A 20088-nucleotide genomic window follows, 5' to 3' on the forward strand; every position below is an offset into this window, starting at 1 on the left:
GGAGGAGGTGGAGAGGCCAATATAACAGGGCATGAAAATAGTAAATGCTAGTTATGGCCTCCTGACTTATACTGTAGGAACATGCTAATGCATATGCCTGTGTGTCCTTACTTCTTCTCTTCCCTATTGTTTTCTCTCTCTGCTTATATTAGATATGTTGATGCTGGTGAACTTTCCACCTTTAGTCTGTATGGTGTCAAATCCTGAGGTAAATTTAGGACAGAACAAAAGGGGAAAGAGACATTACCCAAAGATCCTGGATATAAAGAACAGAGATACCACATTACCTCTGGATGAGTTCTAGAGATAGACAGTTCTGGCATCTGGTTCATTTATTCATCAATTCAGCAACACACACCTAAAATAAATATAAATCTACTTACGGCAATTCACAAAGCACGATGTCAGGAGAGGTGATTTTCAGTGTTGATTCTTGAGATCTCTCCAACAAGCCATAGCAACACTTTGCACCGCCCAGGGTATGGGAACTTTGTGTTTGCTAAGCCCTTTCATAAGCAAGGACAAGAATATCAGCAGCACATAATTACATTTCCTGCCTCTTAAATCACAGCTGTCTTTATATGAATGTCATACACTCTGTTTTAATCTTTGCATGTTTTATAGTTTGTGATTATTTCTGTAAAGAAAGGTAGCTAGGTAAGCCCATCATAAATTTCAGAAAAATCTTCTGCATTTTTAATATACAGCAGAATCTGAACTGCTGGTAGAGACACGAGAGGGATCAATACATATTTCCCTGGACACACAGCTGTGTTGTCCATGTGTCTAGAGACAATTGCATTTGGGTAATGGGATTTTCTGCATGAAAGTTTTATCCTTTCAAGCCAAAGTCAAATGTGGGTGGGTTTTGTTGCTATTGCATCTGGTGCCTCAAGGTTCCAAAGGGGAAAAACTCACATTTTGGCAGACTTTGATTCTAGTGCCTCCATATTTCCCAAAGAAGTTGGAAATTACAGCTGAGGAGAAAATTCCTTTGTAAGTGTAAGTGTTCTTTGTAGATGGTGTTGTCAACCAAAGGAAAACTAGGAACTTTGTATACTGACTCAATCTATGAAGTTACTCAAAAATGTTTGGGTACAAAATCAATGGCATTTATTTATTGAGCATCTATTATGAATCCAACAAGACCCTAAGAGTTTATCCTCAGAATGTAACAGAACCAAAAAGCTACACATTTGAAGATGTTAATTGTAGCACTGTGGTAAAAAACTAAAAATAACCTTTACAATCAATAATACGGGAATGGAATAGTGACTATCACCTACTGGCAAGCTAGAAAATTATACAACTAATAGTAATGATACTTCTGAGGATTATGTGGATGCATGCACTCATTGATGATGATACATTAATGAGAAAAATGCAAAACTTGGAATGCTACCTACAATGTAGATCTGTAATGAGACCAGGGACCAAAGAATGGTAAGTCATACAGTATAGGAAAATAAAAATAGTTCTTTGTCAGGGTTAGTAAAATTAAAATTTTATTTTTATGTTTGAAATTTTAAATATTGATTCATAATCTGTTCAATTATGAAGTTATAAAATGCCCAATAATCATAGAGTACTCTTAGAGCTACGAAGCACAGTGATTTGTTGGTGGAGGGAGAGAAGGGTAAGAAATACAAAATAAAATCCTGCCTCCATGGCATTTTTGGTCTATAATAAACTAAAGCAATAATATAAGACCCTTTGTTATGAATTTCTGAGCTCACAGAAGAAACAAATGTAAACAATCAGGAATGGCATCAAGGAGGAGGCAGGATATGACTTGGGTCTTAAAGAATCCCAGAGATCTGGATAGGCAGAGGTGGAAGAGGACAGCTCAGGCAGAGTGATACAAATGCAGAGCAAGTCACTGACACAGAATTATGGTAGCATTGTCTTATTTGCTCTGACAAGGCGTAGGCATACATAATGGAAGAAAAAGGAGTACCCTAATCACAGATGAGGCATGTTGGAGACTAGGCTCCATTTCTAGTCCACTTCAGACATATAAATAACTGAGGGTTTCTGGTATGTGTTAATCATCTTTCCTAACCAAAGCTATTGTATTCTTTTCCTACCACTTACCAAATCACCAATGTCCAAGTAGATGCTCAATTAATATTGGCTGTAAAAGGGTCAAGGTTTATTACACAGATGATCCCTCTTGTGCAAAACTAGCTCTCTGGAAGACTGTGGATGTGGGGAGGTGAGTGCTTCCTGAGGCTGGCATGTTTGCTGATGCCTGCATGTTCCCTAAAGTCCGTAAGTGCCTGCAGTAGGCTGGTGTGGCCCATATAAAAATAACCATTGCCACCAGTTGGATCATCTTGGTGAAGTTAAAATACCACATGAAAATAGGCTTAAAACCTGTCAATTCCAGTTGTGGCAATTAAAGATAGGACAGAACCCTAGAAAAACAGCTCATTATCCAACAGAAGGTCACATTAATCTGCCAAGACAAATAACTTTGATTCCTTTTGCACCTGAAATTTCATTACTTTATATTTCTCAAGGACTAACCTTTTTGTCCCTCCCTTGTTCTCTGTTCTCTGTCAAACAAGAAAGAGATAAAAAAGACTAAGGCATACAAAGGCCAAAATGCTGTTTCAATACTGTGAAGCTGATATTAGAGAATGTGGCTTAAATCTATCTGCAAAGGGCTTCCTAATAATTCAACCCCAAATCAGAAGATTTACCCACCCAGTAAGATTTGTTCCCCCACAAGCACATGCACACACACATACACAAACATATATTACAACATGGAGGAGGCAGAGTGGCATGCCTGTTCTCCTCAAGTAGACAACTTCCTTAGAAAGGGAGAAAGGCAAGGGCAGAGAGTCACATGTCTGTTTCTCCTTCCAAGCTCACAAATTAAAGAGATTGCTCCATCTTCCCTGGGGAGGAGTGAATGAGGGAACAAGGAAAGGCCTGAGTCTTATTTTGGCAGAGGTCCCTTCGCATGGGAGAAAGCATAAGGAGTACAGAAGAAAGGATCCACATGCTCTTTGGAAAGACATGTATTTGCAATTTTTTTTTATTTTTTGCAAACATAGGTATAGAATAAATACCTAGCACATGGAATGCTGCATTATTTTTATCTTCATAGATGTTGCTAAATTGCCCCCCTGAAAGACTGTGTCCATTTTCTCCCAGCAACAAAGTTTGACCCTTTTACCCTTTTATTAACCCTTTTACCACCAGCTCTGGATATCATTAAACGGTTTAATATTTTCCCACCTGATGGGGAAGAGGAAGAACGATATCTCATTGTTACTTTGTGCATATCCTTAATTATGAGTGAAGTTGAGCTTCATTTCACGTTTAAGTATTTGCATTTTTTTTTCTGTAAATTACCTTTTCTCCGCTTTTTCCTGTTTTTTAAGGTTGTTCATCTTTTTAATACTGATTTGTATTAGCACTTAGTGAAGTAAGGGAGTTAGTCCATTGTCTTATATGTTGAAAATTTGTTTTACTAGAGTGTTTTAGTCTTTTAGCTTTTTTTGTTACCATTACACAATTTGAAACTTTATGTAGGTGACTTTATCAATCTTTTCTGTTTTGGCTTAGGGATATATTGCTTGCTGTTTTTATTGTGGCTCATCAGCTAGGTTAAACATAGCTCAATGTAGATTTAACTGGATTTCTTTCTATACCTTGTCAAAGAAGAATCTTTGCTATCCTTTTAGACTCTGTTCAAGGCTGTCACCGAGGATAAGAAGTGGCTTCTAAGTCATCTACCTTCTTTTACAGAGCAGGTCAGACTTGATCTCTTCTAATAACAGGGTTCTGTGTAAGATTCATTTGGAAAAAAAAAAAAAAAATGCTGCTAAATTAGGGGAAAAAATGAAACTCACTTCCATTAACTTGTGATTTAGAAAACCGGACGATGCTATCCCCAGTTCACTCTAAAGCCAAATTGACTTACAAGAGCTGTTCACAGAAGGATTTTTCCCATTTACCATCACCTTGTCTTATTCCCAGTCTCCTACATCGTGGTCCAGCTAATATTCACTCCCCTGATGGAGGAGAGCACACCAACTCAAACTTGTGCTGTAAACATTTATATACATACTACGTTTTTATCAATTGTTTAGTGAAATGGTAGTGTCTGTGGGGAACAGGCCTAGAATAGAGAGAGAGGTAAATAGTCTTAGCACCTGCCATTGAAGCCTCGGTCCTGACAGGAAAAATGGCTGCAGGCATCATTCATAGAAGTCAGACACCTGAACTGGAAATCTCTCATGGCAAGGATGCCCAGCTGCTGCTGATACGATTCCTAATCTCCCAGTGACCACTGACTGTAAGATTCCATAAAAGAACTACACATTTCCTTTTATTGTGGGGTTTTGTTGTCTGTTTTTTGTTTTTTTGGTTTTTGTTTTTTTTTTTAAGACAGAGTCTCGCTCTGTCTCCCAGGCTGGAGTGCAGTGGCTCAATCTTGGCTCACTGCAACCTCCACCTCCCAGGTTCAAGCAATTCTCTGGCCTCAGCCTCCCGAGTAGCTGGGACTACAGGTGCATGTCACCAAGCCCAGCCAACTTTTTGTATTTTTAGTAGAGACGTGTTTCACCATGTTAGCCAGGGTTGTCTCTACCTCCTGACCTTGTGATCCACCCACCTCAGACTCCCGAAATGCTGGGATTACAGGTGTGAGCCACTGCCTCTGGTGTCACATTTCCTTTTTTAAATTTTTTTGAATTTTTTTTTATTTTTATGAAATTATGTGTACAAGTGCAGTGGTGTTACATGAATATATTGCATAGTGGTGAAATTTGAGCTTTCAGTGTACCCATACACAAATAATTGGACCCAAATAGGTGATATTTCATTCTTCACCACCTCTCACCCTCCTACTATTTGGAGTTTTCAGTGTCTATTATTCTACTTTGTATGTCCTTGTGTACCCACCCATTGTTTAGCTCCCACTTACAAATTAGAACATCCAGTTTTTCAGTTTCTGTTTGAGTCATTTAAGGATAATGGCCTCCAGTTCCATCCATATTGCTACAAAAGACTTGATTTCATGTCTTCTTTTTTTTAATAGTTGAGTAGAATTCTGTGGCATATATGTACCACATTTTTTTATCCAGTCATCCATTGAAGAACAATTAGGTTGATTTCATGACTTTGCTATTGTGAATAATGCTGCAAACAACAAATGAGTGCAGGGGTTTTTTTGTTTGTTTGTTTTTGTTTTTTTTAAGATAGAGACTTGCTCTGTCGCCCAGGCTGAAGTGCAGTGGTGTGATCTCAGCTCACTGCAAGCTCCGCCTCCCGGGTTCACGCCTTTCTCCTGCCTCAGCCTCCCGAGTAGCTGGGACTACAGGCGCCCACCACCACGCCCAGCTAATTTTTTTGTGTTTTTAGTAGAGACGGGGTTTCTCCATGTTGGCCAGGCTGGTCTCAAACTCCCGACCTCAGGTGATCCACCTGCCTCAGCTTCCCAAAGTGCTGGGATTACAGGCGTGAGCCACCGTGCCTGGCCTAGTGCAGGTATTTTTTTTTTTAATAAAATATTTTTTTTCCTTTGGGTAGATACCCAGTAGTGGAGCTGCTGGACCAAAGGGAAGTTCTATTTTTAGTTCTTTGAGAAATCTGCATACTGTTTGCCATAGAGGTTGTACTAATTTACATTCCCACTAATAGAGTATAAGAGTTCCCTTTTCTCCTCTGCATCCTCAGCAGCACATCTCTTACTGTTTGATATTTTTAAATAATAGCCATCCCAACTGGTGTAAGATGGTATCTCATTGCGGTTTTAATTTGCATTTCTCTGATTAGTCCTTTGCTCAGTTTTTAATGGAGTTATGTTTTCTTCTTGTTTGAGTTCTTTGTATATTCTGGATATTAGCCCTTTGTCAGATGCATGGTTTGCAAATATTTTCTCCCATTCTGTAAGTTGTCTGTTAACTCTGTTGCTAATTTTCTTTTTTTTTTCTGTGCAGAAATTTTTTTTAGTTTAAGTCCCATTTTTCTATTTTATTTTTGCTGCATGTCCTTTTGGGGATTTAATCATAAATTTGTTGCCTAGACCAAAGTCCAGAAAATGTTTTCCTAAGTTTTCCTCTGGGATTTATATAGTTTTAGATCTTACATTTAAGTATTTAATCCATCTTGAGTTAATTTTTGTCTGTGGTGAAAAATAGGGGTCCAGTTTCATTCTTCTGTATATGATTCGCCAATTATCCCAACACCATTTATTAAATAAGATGTCTTTCCCTGTTGTATATTTTTGTCAACTTTCTCAAACTTCAGTAGGTCTGTGGCTTTATTTCTGGGTTCTCTATTCTGTTCCACTGATCAATGTGTCGATTTTTAGACAAGTACCATGCTGTTTTTGTTGCTGTAGCTTTGTAGTATAATTTGAAGTCAAGTAATGTGATGGCACTTGACAATGAACACAGCACTACCATATGCAGAATTTCATCATGGTGTAGTGACAAGGCTGGAGTTAAAATCAGAAAATACATTTTCTCCCCTAAAAGATGGGTGCCACTTAGAGATAGACAAATGTTTCCTCAGCAGAACACAGGACACAATAACCATAAAAGAAAAAAGTGACATATTAGACTTCACTAAAAATAGAAACTTCAGCTTATCTATCTAGATATCTATCTAGATAGAATTTTTTTTCTTTAAAAGATAGATGACTGTTTAAAGTAAAAATTACAACATACTACCATAAGGATTAAGTGGGTTTCCTATGCAATACATATTGTTGGTATTTTCTATCTAATCTGATAATCAGTTTTAACTAGAATGTTTTGATTATATGTATTTAATATAAATATAAATTTCACTGGGCTTAAATATACTATTTTGTTTTTTGTTTTCTACTTCACTTACGTGTTTTTTACTTTTCCCTATTTTCCTGCCTTCTTTTGGGTTAAGTATTTAATACAATTCTGTTTTTGTTCTCCACTATTGGCTTATTGATTTTACTTCTTTGTTTTGTGTTTCAATTGTTATGCTGTGCTTTGTAATATACATCTTTACTATATGTCAATTTTACTTTAAATCTATATGTTATATAAAAGGTATGATCTCTACAGGTTTATAGTTCCATCTATACCTCATTATGTGAGCTATTGTTATTAAACATTTTACTTTTATATATGTCATAAATCCCATGACAGATAATTGCTTTGTTTACCTGTTCACTTTTTTCTGTATTTATTTATTTTTTAATATTTTATTAATCATTATTATACTTTAAGTTCCAGGGTACATGTGTATAACGTGCAGGTTTGTTACATATGTATACTTGTGCCATGTTGGTGTGCTGCACCCATCAACTCATCAGCACCCATCAACTTGTCATTTACATCAGGTATAACTCCCAATGCAATCCCTCCCCTCTTCCCCCTCCCCATAATAGGCCCAGGTGTGTGATGTTCCCCTTCCCGAGTCCAAGTGATCTCATTGTTCAGTTCTCACCTATGAGTGAGAACATGTGGTGTTTGGTTTTCTGTTCTTGTGATAGTTTGCTGAGAATGATGGTTTCCAGCTGCATCCATGTCCCTACAAAGGACACAAACTCATCCTTTTTTATGGCTGCATAATATTCCATGGTGTATATGTGCCACATTTTCTTAATCCAGACTGTCACTGATGGACATTCGGGTTGATTCCAAGTCTTTGCTATTGTGAATAGTGCCACAGTGAACATATGTGTGCATGTGTCTTTATAGCAGCACGATTTATAATCCTTTGGGTATATACCCAGTAGTGGGATGGCTGGGTCATATGGTACTTCTAGATCCTTGAGAAATCACCATACTGTTTTCCATAATGGTTGAACTAGTTTACAATCCCACCAACAGTGTAAAAGTGTTCCTATTTCTCCACATCCTCTCCAGCACCTGTTGTTTCCTGACTTTTTAATGATTGCCATTCTAACTGGTGTGAGGTGGTATCTCATTGTGGTTTTGATTTGCATTTCTCTGATAGCCAGTGATGACGAGCATTTTTTCATGTGTCTGTTGGCTGTATGAATGTCGTCTTTTGAGAAATGTCTGTTCATATCCTTTGCCCACTTTCTGATGGGGTTGTTTTTTTCTTGTAAATTTGTTTGAGTTCTTTGTAGGTTCTGGATATTAGCCCTTTGTCAGATGAGTAGATTGCAAAAATTTTCTCCCATTCTGTAGGTTGCCTGTTCACTCTGATGGTAGTTTCTTTTGCTGTGCAGAAGCTCTTTAGTTTAATTAGATCCCCTTTGTCAATTTTGGCTTTTGTTGCCGTTGCTTTTGGTGTTTTAGACATGAAGTCCTTGCCCATGCCTATGTACTGAATGGTATTACCTAGGTTTTCTTCGAGGGTTTTTATGGTATTAGGTCTAACATTTAAGTCTCTAATCTATCTTGAATTAATTTTCGTATAAGGGGTAAGGAAAGGATCCAGTTTCAGCTTTCTACTTATGGCTAGCCAATTTTCCCAGCACTATTTATTAAATAGGGAATCCTTTCCCCATTTCTTGTTTTTCTCAGGTTTGTCAAAGAACTGTTCACTTTTTTAAAGGAGTTTTTAAAATGAAAAATAAATTTATGGGCACAAAAACTGCCCAAAAATATTTTTAAATCTAGCAATATATAAAAATGGTATTCCATCATCAACAAGGAAAATTGTCCCAGGAATGCTAGGTAGGCTTAACATTCAAAACTCAATTAATATAATTCATCATATTAATAGAATAAGGGAGAAAATTTATATAATTATCTCAAATGCTAGAAAAACGTATTTGACAAAGTTTAATGCCCATTCATAATAGAACATCTAAACTATTACAAAAATAAGAGAATTTCCTCTAAATAAGCCATCGATAACAAATCTGGAGCTCGTATCATACTTAATGGGGAAATATTTAAAGTTTTCTTCTTGAAACTTAGCACAAGGCTAGGCTGTCCAATCTCAACATACTTATTCAACATTTTACTGGAGATCCTAGTAGTACAATAAGGCTAAAAAAAATGAAATTAAATAGACCATTAAAAAGAGGTAAAACTTCTCTCACAGATGGCATAATTGCTTATGCAGAAAATCCTAAGAAATATATAAAATGACTACTAAAATTAATACCTAAGTTTAGCAAGGTTGCAGGATTTAAGGTCAATATTCAAAATAAATTACATTGTTGTATATCAGTATCTTCAACTGGAAAATTCAATTAAAAGAATAATTTCATTTACAATTTCTATTACAAAAAATAGAACATACTTACTAAGGAATACATTTAACAAAATACCTGTAAGACTTCTGCATTGAAGATTACAAAACTGCTGAGAGTGACTAATTAAAACTTTAATAGAAAAGGAGATAAACCACATTTATGAATTTTAGGATTCAATATTGCTTCAGTATCAGTTCTCCCCCAAATGATCTATAGAATCAATATAATACCAATCATAATTCCAATAGGCTATTTGTAGAAATTGGCAAGCCAATTCTAAAATTTATATGGAAATAGAAATGAAAATGACTTAGAACAGCTAAAGCAATCTTCAAAAAGAATAATGTTGGAAGACAAATATTGTCCAATGCCAAGCCTTACTGTAAAGTTACAGGACAGCGTGGTATTGCATAATGATCAACACAATGGCAAATGGAACAAAATAATGAATTTAGAAATAGACCCACATTTATATGATCATTTGATTTTTGACAAAGACACCAAAGCAATCCATAAGAAAATCAGTCTTGACAAAAACCAGTACTAGCACAAAGGAAATAAATGAACTTTGACCCCTACCTTACACCGTACTCATAAATTTATTTGAGCTGGATTATAAATCTGAATGTTAATGATTAAATTAGAAATATTCTAAAAGGAGATAGGACTACCACTTAGATGTCAGAAATGTTTCTTCCACAGGACACAGAAAGTAATAATCATGAGAGAAAATAATCATGTATTAGACTTCATCAAAATAAGAAATTTCCCTTTAAAATACATCATTAACTAAATAGATAAGTGATAGACTGGGAAAGAAATATTCACATAACATATATCTGACAAAGAACTGGTATCAAAGATAAATTAGAAACTCCTATACTTTAATAATAAAAAGTTCAGAAAATAGAGAAACATCTTAAATGGACATTTTGGAGAAGAAAATTAAAATGACCAATAAGCACATAAAACAGGGCTCAACATAATCATTTTTTACAGAAATACATATTAAAACCACAGTGAGATACCACTCCATACCCACCAGAATGCCTAAAATTAAAAAGACTAACAGTTCCAATTGTTGAAGAGAGTGTGCAGCAACTATTAATAGAACTCATATAAATTACATAGGTATATATATAAAACATATATATACACCAAAGGGACGTGAGATAACATGTCCACAAAATGTCTTGTAGATGACTTGAACTTCCAGTGATGGGAGAACTCCCAGTCTTCTAGGATAGCCTATTTCATTGCTGATTGCTGAGAAGTTCTGCTTGATCTATTTTCTTCTTTTGGTCTACAATTGGACTGTGAAACATCTACAAAATATAGAGTATACGTTTTTGCTACGGTGTCCTTCTTGTCAGTCAAGCAACCTTGTTCTTCCAAAGTTCTTGTTCCCTACGGACATCCCAAAAGAAAACCCGCAAGATGAGACAGAAAGAGGAGGAGGAGGGAGAGAGAAACAGAAAGAGACAGAGACACAGAGTGAGGTGATCCTAATGTTGGGAGAAAACAGGTGTCTAACTGTTGGCCAAAATGTTAAATTACTAGAGCAATTCAGTTTCCCAATTTGCCATGATGCCAGCTACCCAGAATTAACAAAGACCTGCATATATCAGCAAACAGCTGAAGATAATTTTCAGCAACATCATGCCCAAAGCAAAGAAAGGCATTCTAAAGATCTCATTAAACCTTTCGAGCCTGAATGTTCATCTGATTTCATTGTAAGCCGTAGACTTTGCCTCCTGCACTCTCCAAAGCATCTCCTGAATCAACACTTTTCTGGGAAAAGTGATGCATCAAAGTGAGCAAGCCTACTCTTCAGATCTTGCAAAATCGGTCTGTGCTATTCCTCGCTCAGACACATATAAAATATTTCCTTTCGTATGTCCTGTTTAAGGTTGGTGTTGTGTGTTTTAGGGTCTGCACTTCACAAGAGGATCAACATTCAAAAGATTGTTCTTCTTTCCATATGATTTGCATTTTGTCATCTCTGAAATGAGTGCAGCCTCTGATTTGGCTACTAGGCATCAAAGCAATCAATGACAAAGAAGGTCTCCATCCTCTCTGTATATTAGTTCTTCTACCTCTCTAATTAGGCATATCAATACTCCTTTAGGATGTTTTAAGGTCTTAGAGAACCAATATGAACTTCTGGAGAAAAAAGGAATATATTGTAAGTAATAATTCAAGCCAGCTGGTAACGCTCAATAAAAGGTATCTCTAGAGCTATATATATACACACATATAATATATATACACATATATATACACACATATATATGCTTTAAGGTTGGTGGGGTGTGTGTGTATATATGTGTGTGTGTGTATGTATATGTATATATATAGAGGCTTGCTGGGGTCCTCTCTCTCCAGTCCATCAAAATTTCTTAACTATTTATCATAAAACACATACACACATGTACAAACACACCCACACACACTCCAGCAATTCTTAATCGCTACCAAAGTAACTGGGTTCAGTGCCATGGAATATTTGTTCTAATTTCACCCCTCCTACTGAATGAGCTCATAGAAGGTGGCAATTGCAATCCAGGAGCACCTGCTTCTATGACTCCCCAAACGGTAAAACTGATGGAACCATTAAGATGTGGCTGCCTTTACTCCCTCATTCTGAAGCTCAAATGGGACCCAGGTCAATCTTAAAGCTACCATACTCTTATTCCAAATGTTACTCGGAGGATGATGGCAATACAAAAACAGGAGTAGTGTCAGGAAACTTCATTTGAGGACTGAGTTTCATCTGTAAATTGAAAGCACACTTTGATCTCCAGCACCCCTCTGCTCAACAAACTACCACATCTGCAGTATGGTTAGGTCTGCCTCTGCCAAACCATTGACTGCAACTTGGGTAATCCGAATGCCAGATGAACTCCTCCTTCCCCAGTTAACTGTTACCAGCCAAGTACCAGGCCCCAAGTGTTACATCCAATTCAGAAGGCAGGATTTACATATTAGTTCAAAAAGAAACCATTCATATAAAAAACAAATGCAATTTGAAAGCAGAACAGCTTCAGCCCTATTTTAAAAACACAGTGATGAGTACACCAAACATCATCAATCTCGAAAAGAATTTAAATGGCATTTGAAGTAAACAACAGAAGCTATATTCATGGAAGTACAAGGAAAAATGTTGGAACAAAAGTCATTTCTTGTCTTCCATCAACCATACATGGGATGGGAAATAGAAATTCTTAATTAAAATCAGAATTTTTTTGTTTTTTGCTTTTGTGTTTCATGTTGCTTGGATTTGTTATTGTTTGATTTTTTTTTTTTTTTTTTGCTTAGGGCACTCTTGCTGTATTCACAGGCAGGCAATTGACTCCTTTCACACTTGTGCCATCTTGAAGCCACCTTGAAGATTATGATGCTATAAAAGCAGAAAACCAGCAGGAAATTCTGCAACTGCATTTGCCTTTGCTGTTGGCTGAACAAGCTTCATTTACAAACACTATAAAAGACAAATTTACTTTAATATTCAGAGTGCCTCCCCAAGTTGTTATGTTGGATCAAAAATGTAGCAACAAGAATCCTCAGCAATACTTATCTCTAAGTCAAGATGAACTTTTTCAGAGTTCCACCAGCCAAATGGTTTTCTTCTTGAGTTGGCCTGATGGGAGATTGAAACTACTAAATCAATATTCATATAAAAATAGGAACATACTGGGAAATCAAAGACTGTTTTAAGCTTCATATGCCTTTTCCTTATGGAATAGTAGCTTGTGTTTTCTACAATTCAGAATTGTATAATTAAACATAGTGGTCAGACTTTTCTCAAAATAACTTGTATAGAATTCCCTTGCTTTAGAATTTCTAAGGGAAATATTTTTAAATCTTCATATTAGAAAAAAAGATTTAAAAGTTCAATTTTTAAAGTTCATTTAGATAGGGGAAAGCACACACTCCATTTATAATAGCTGTCATAGACTTGGCAAATGGAGTGTTCTGAATATTCCACCTAAGAATTATTTACAGGGTATTCTATCAAAGCTCAACCTTATTTATTTCTAACAAGACAAACACCCAGAAATAAAGGATATCTTTTTATTCCTTCTGAATCTGTCAATTCTATCCCTCCGTGTCAGGAGCATGAATGATTGGGAGCTTCATTCTGTATGTGACACAAGGAAGTTGATAAAGTCAGTGAATGCAAAATGAACATGTAGCAAGATGGAAAACGTCAGCTATTCAAATTGCAAGTTTAAGAGACCCCTGCAAAAGAGGGAGGGTGTAAAATGTAAAGAGTTGTAGACTAAATGGATTGAGATTTAGGTTCTGACCCACAGTTGTAAACCTTACTTTTTCTGGCTCTTAGTAGATTCTTTGTATAAAAAAATAAAGCATTATCACTTAGGGCTTTTTTGTCTGCAGGTGTAAAATCTTAATTCAAAATATTTTAGATAACAAAAAATTGAATTTATTACTCACATACTCCAGATAGTAAACCTCAGTAAAGGTTGGATATAGGTGCTTAAGTGGTACATTAGTAAACTATCTCTCTTTACTCTGTATTCCTTTATTGGCTTTATTCACAGAGAAACCCTCCTCAAGGGGAGACAAAAAGGGGCCATTACTACAGATCCCATGGGCATTAAAAGGATAATAAAAGAATTCTGTGAATAACTCTATGCCCACAAATTAGATGACATAGATAAAATGGACAAGCTTCTTGAAAGACAGTCTGCCAATACTCATACAAGGAGAAATAGACAATGTGAATAGGCCTAAATCTATTAAAGAAATTGAATCAATATTTAATAACTCTCTGAAACAGAGAACATCAGGCCCAGATGGATTCACCAGTGAATTCTACCAACCATTTAAGTAAAAATTATATCAATTCTCTTTTAGGAGCTAGAAACAGGAAGTACTTCCTAACTCATTCTATGAGACTATCATTAGCATTGTACTAAAATCAGACAAACATTACAAGAAAAGAACATGATAGCCTGTAATCCCAGTACTTTGGGAGGCCAAGGCAGGCGTTTCACTTGAGGCCAGAAGTTTGAGACCAGCCTGGTCAACATGGAAAAACCCTGTTTCTACTACAAATACAAAAACTTGCTAGGTGTGGTGGTACATACCTGTAATCCCAGTTACTTGGGAGGCTGAAGCACAAGAATCATTTGAACCCCTGAGGCAAAGGTTGCAGTGAGCTGCAGTTGTACCACTGCACTCCAATGGGCTGTCGGAGGGAAGGCGGGAGGGAGGGAGAGAAGGAAGGAGGAAGGAAGGCTATTTAAAAAAAAAAAAGAAAAAGAACCTTACGGCTTACATTACTTAATGGTGAGAAACTCCAAGCTTTCCCACTAAGATCAGGGACAAGGCAAGGAAAATCCGTCTCACCACTACTTTTCAACATCATACTATAGAAGTCCTAGATGATACAAAAAGATAAGAAAGGAAAAAAAAGTGTGTACAGATAGGGAAGTAAGAAACAAAACTGTCTTTGTTCACAGATGCCATGATTGTGTATGTTCACGAATAAGAATTTTCAATACTGTTATCATAGTCCTTTCAGGCTACTATAACAAAATACCGTTAACTAGGAGGGTTCTAAACAACAGAAATTACTTTCCATAGTTCTGGAGGTTAAAGATTCAGTGTCTGGTGATGGCCCAATTCCTGGTTCATAAATGGTAACTTCTCTCTGTGTACTCACATGGGGAGTGGGCAAACAAGCTGCCTTTTGTAAGGGCACTAATCCCACTCACGGGGGCTCTATTTTTAATCATGTCCCAAAAGCCCTGTCTCTTAATATCATCACCATAAGGGAAATCTTTCAATATATATGTTGGGGAAACACAAACATCCAGATCAAAGCAATTGCCAATATGCCAACTTTATCTACAGATTCAACGCAATCCCAAAGTGATTCTAATGCTTCTATGGAGGGGCAAAAGACCCAGAACAGCTAACACAATATTGTAGGCGAACAATAAAGTTGAAGGAAGAACTGACACTACCTGATTTCAAGATTTACTATAAAGGTACAGTAATCAAGATAGTGTGATATTGGCAAAAGAACAGACAGTTCAATGGAACGGAATAAAGAGCATAGAGATACACTCACATAAATGCGGTCAACTGATCTTTGACCAAGGAATAAAGGCAATACAATAGAGAAAATAAAGTCTTTTCCAAAAATGGGGCTAGAATTAATGAACATCGTCATGCAAAAAAAAAAAAAAAAAAAAAAAATGAATCTTTTGTGAAGCTTTTGTGAATCTTCACAAAAATTTAACTCAAAATGAGTCAGAGACCTAAATGTAAAATGCAAAACTATGAAAGCTTTTAGAAGATAACATAGGAGAAAATCTAGACAACCTCGGGTTTAATAATGACATTTTAGATGCAACACCAAAGGTATAAATCATGAAAGAACTGATGAGCTGGACTTCATTAAAATTAAAACTTTCTTCTCTGAAAGGACACCATCAAGATAATGAAAATGTAAGCACAGATTGGGAGAAAATGTTTGCAGGACACATATATCAGATAGGACTATTATACAAAATATATAAAGAACTCTTAGAAGTCAACAACAAGAACTAAACAACCCAATTTAAAAACTGAGCCAAAGACCTGAACAGGCACCTCATCACAGAAAATACACAGATGGCTAAAATGCATATGAAAGTATGCTCCACATCATATGCCATCATAGAAATGCAAATTAAAGCAACAAGGAGATACCACACCTATTAGAATGGCCCAAATCCAGAGCACTGACAACACCAAATGCTGTCTAGGATGAGAGGCAACAGGAACTCTCATTCATTGCTGGTAGAAATGCGAAATGGTACTGCCACTTAGGAAGGGAGTTTGGCAGTTTCTTACAATACCAACTTTTACCATATGGTCTAGCAATTACAGTCCTTGGTGTTTACTCAAATAAGTTGAAAATGAGTGTCCACAATAAAACCTACATACAGATATTTATAGCAGCTTTATTCATAATTACCCAAACTTGGAAGCAACCAAGATGTCTTTCAGTAGATGAATGAATAAAAAAAAAAAGTGACACATTCAGACAATGAATATTATCCAGCACTAAAAAGAAATGAGCTATGGAGCCATGAAAAGACATGGAGAAAACTTGGATATGTATTACTAAGTAAAAGCCAATCTGAAAAGGCTACATGATATATGATTCCAATTATATGAACCTGGCAGGTGGAGGTTGCAGTGAGTCGAAATCGCGCCACTGCACTCCAGCCTGGGTGACAGGGCAAGACTTGGTCTCAAAAAAAAAAAAAAAAAAAAAAAAAAAAAAAAAAATCACTGGTTGCCAAAGGTTCTGAGGGAGAGAGGGATGAATAAGCAGAGCACAGGATTTTTAGGGAAGTATAACTACTCTCTGTAACACTACAATTCTGGGTATATGTCATTATATATTTGTCCTAACCCATAAAATCCACAACAAAAATGAATCTTAATGTTAACTATGGACTCTGAAGGATAATGTGTCAGTGTAGCTTCATCCATTATAAAAAAAAATGACCACCCACTCTGGTGGGAGCTTAGTGATAATGGGGAGGCTATGTATGTGTAGAGGCAGAGGCTACATTGGAAATATCTGTATCTTCCACTCAATTTTGTGATGCACCTAAAATTTCTCTTAAAAAAATAGAAGTTTAACTTTGTTATTTGCCCAAATCAGTTTTAACTTCCTAATGTAATAAGTTACATAAATTATTCTAAATAAATTAATTAGATAAACACAATATTGTACCCAAAATCCTGTTGTTGTGGATTGTATGATAATAATAAGACAACAATAATTTGGTTGAATTTGTCAAATTCTTGTTCATAGGTCTGCTCCTATAAAAACATGGGGTCACCAATAAAAGTCAGTTGTATGCCCAATGGGTGTTTCATCTGATTCATGATAAACAACCAAAAATAGAATGGAAGGCCGAGGTGGGCGGATCACAAGGTCAGGAGATCGAGATCATCCTGGCTACCACGGTGAAACCCCGTATCTACTAAAAATACAAAAAAATTAGCCGGGCGAAGTGGCGGGCGCCTGTAGTCCCAGCTACTCGGGAGGCTGAGGCAGGAGAATGGCCTGAACCAGGGGAATGGCCTGAACCCAGGAGGCGGAAAAAAAAAAAAAAAGAAGATACTAGTACGTAAAAATCATTCATTCTCAAATGGATTAAGTAAAACAGAAATACTCCAGAAATGATAGACATACTTCTCAATATTGTGAAGAAATCCACTGGACTCTGGCTGGGAAGTGTAAGAACCACCCGGACCCATTCTTGTATGGAAAGCATGAGGGGAGTTCATTAAGCCTGCAAGTAGCTAAAGATATGATCCTTGGTTGTAGGAGGTAATGGAAAAGATACTAATGATACAAAGAGAAGAAAAAATGGCAGCTCCATAGTAATGACTTTCATGATTAGGATATTAAGAATGGCATTCATGTTTCACTTTCAATTAGTAGTTACATCAATGACTGCTCCAAAATCTTCCATTTTATTATTTAAAAAAAAAAATTCTATGGAAAACTATAGGTAGTCAGCATTAGCCTTTTTTCCCTCCTCATATTAGTCTTAGTCTCTTTTTTATCTATTTACTATGACGATTCCTAATTCCTTGGAAATATTCACTACACCCTTGGTTTTTCTCTGTCAAGATTGTATCTGTTGGAAGCATCTGACTATCGAATGCAAGACATTTTCTTCCAAATATAGGCCTACTAGCCTCATGAAACAGCAAGTGGTAGGTATATTTTCAAGAGAGGCAGTCACTTCAGTATCTTAATAATTTCATCATTACGTATGCTACCTGATGCATATGGTAATTTTCCAGTGCTTTGAGGGTGTCTACAAAAATAGAAAAAAACAGCACAGTAAAAGATAATTACTAAATTGTACATAAGCAAAGAAGATCTGATGGTCTTAAAATTTTTTCAATCTTGTTTACATTATGCTATGTATACATTTAATCTACTTTTTTGTTATTACAGGATGTCCACAAACAGTAGTTATAGTCAAGGTTCATTTATTGGTGTGAGATAGAACAACAGTAGGTGAAAGGTTTTATATGAAATGGGACAGTCTTCCAGAATGCACTCAGTCCAAACATTTTTTACTTCTCCTCTACATGTCATCATGGCCTATGAAACACCTGTGCTGTCAAAGCTATGGGATTATTACATAGGGCATTATTTGATTTTATTTTTAATTTCTTTGTTATGTTAAGTTCAATGGTACACATGCAGGTTTGTTATAGGTAAACTTGTGTCATGGGAGTTTGTTGTACAGATTATTTTGTCCCGAGATATCAAACCCAGTATCCATTAGTTATTTTTCCTGATCCTCTCCCTCCTCCCAACTTCCACCCTCAAGTAGACCCCAGTGTCTGTTTCCTTCTATATGTCCATGTGTCTCATCATTTAGCTCCCACTAACAAGTGAGAACTTCGGGTATTTGGTTTTCTGTTTCTGTATTCGTTTACTAAGGATAATGGCCTCCAGCTCCATCCAAGTTCCCACAAAGGACATGATCTCATTCTTTTTTATGGTTGCCTACTGTTTCATTGTATATATGTACCACATTTTCCTTATCCAGTCTATCATTGATGGGCATTTATGTTGATTCCATGTCTTTGCTATTGTGAATAGTGCTGCAGTGAACATACATGTGCATGTGTCTTTATAATAGAACAATTTATATTCCTTTGTGTATATACCCAATAATAGAATTGCTGGGTTGAATGATATTTCTGTTGTTAGCCCTTTGAGGAACTGACACACTGTTTTCTCCAATGGTTGAACTAATTTACACTGCCACCAACAGTGTATAAATGTTCCTTTTTCTCCATAACCTCACCAGCATCTTTTTTTTTTTTTTTTTTGACTTTTAATAATAACCATTCTGACTGTTGTGAGATAGTATCTTATTGTGGTTTTGATTTGCATTTCTCTAATGATCAGTGAAGTTGAGCTTTTTTTCATATGATTATTGGCCACATGCATGTCTTTTGAAAAGTGTCTTCATGGGTTTTGCCCACTCTATAATGGGTTTGCTTGATTTTTTCCTTGCAAATTTGTTTAAATTCCTTATAAGTGCTGGATATTAGACCCCTGTCAGATGCATAGTTTGCAAAAATTTTCTCCCATTCTGCAGGTTGTCTGTTTACTCTGAGAGTTTCTTGTGCTGTGCAAAAGAAGCTCTTTAGTTTAATTAGATCCCATTGGTCAATGTCTGCTTTTGTTGCAATTGCTTTTGGCATCTTCATCATGAAAGCTTTGCTCATTCCTATGTCTAGAATGATCATGCCTAGGTTGTCTTCCAGGGTTTTAATACTTTGGGGTTTTACATTTAAGTCTTTAATCTATCTTAGTTGATTTTTGTATATGGTGTAAGGAAGGGGTCCAGTTTCAATCTTCTGCATATGCCTAGCCAGTAATCCTAGTAACATTTATTGAACAGGGATCCTTTCCTGATTGCTTTTGTCAGCTTTGTCAAAGGTCAGATACTTGCCGATGTGTGGCTTTATTTCTCAGCTATTTTGTTCTATCTGTCTATGTGTCTGTTTTTGTGCTGGTACTGTGCTATTTTGCTTATGGAATGCTATAGTATAGTTTGAAGTCAGTCAGTGTGGTACCTTGAGCTTTGTCCTCTTTGCTTAGGATTCAGAGGGCATTATTTTAGAGGACAATATATGATCTCACACATATTGCTAGCATTTTGTGTATTTGTATACTTTTGTGGAATAACAAGTAGTAACCAAAATCCTTGGGGAATAAAATTCATTTAGTAGGTTGCTATATAGTCTGAACTGAAAGGTTCTGTACTTTAAAGATGGAACTTGAAATAAGAGCAGCAAAGACTGGGAACACTTCATAACTAGTAAATATATTTGAC

The 20088-nt window shown here is 36.3% G+C and overlaps 1 long non-coding RNA gene across 11 annotated transcripts in view; it reads right to left on the reverse strand.

Annotated features, from left to right (window-relative positions):
• Positions 1-20088, reverse strand: part of LOC116418440 — a 149350-nt gene that overhangs the window by 20197 nt on the left and 109065 nt on the right. For 8 of the 11 annotated variants that reach the window (XR_004228458.1, XR_004228455.1, XR_004228457.1 and 5 more), the window contains 2 exons: positions 3666-3798; positions 384-506 (listed from right to left, as the gene is read on the reverse strand). This is a non-coding gene — a long non-coding RNA (uncharacterized LOC116418440). Of the gene's footprint in view, positions 1-287; positions 359-383; positions 507-3665; positions 3799-20088 lie in introns of all 11 variants that reach the window. The other 3 variants (XR_004228456.1, XR_004228454.1, XR_004228460.1) reach the window with 2 other exon arrangements.

This window comes from Piliocolobus tephrosceles, chromosome 14 (assembly GCF_002776525.5).
Source record: "Piliocolobus tephrosceles isolate RC106 chromosome 14, ASM277652v3, whole genome shotgun sequence".
Taxonomy (NCBI): Eukaryota; Metazoa; Chordata; class Mammalia; order Primates; family Cercopithecidae; genus Piliocolobus; species Piliocolobus tephrosceles.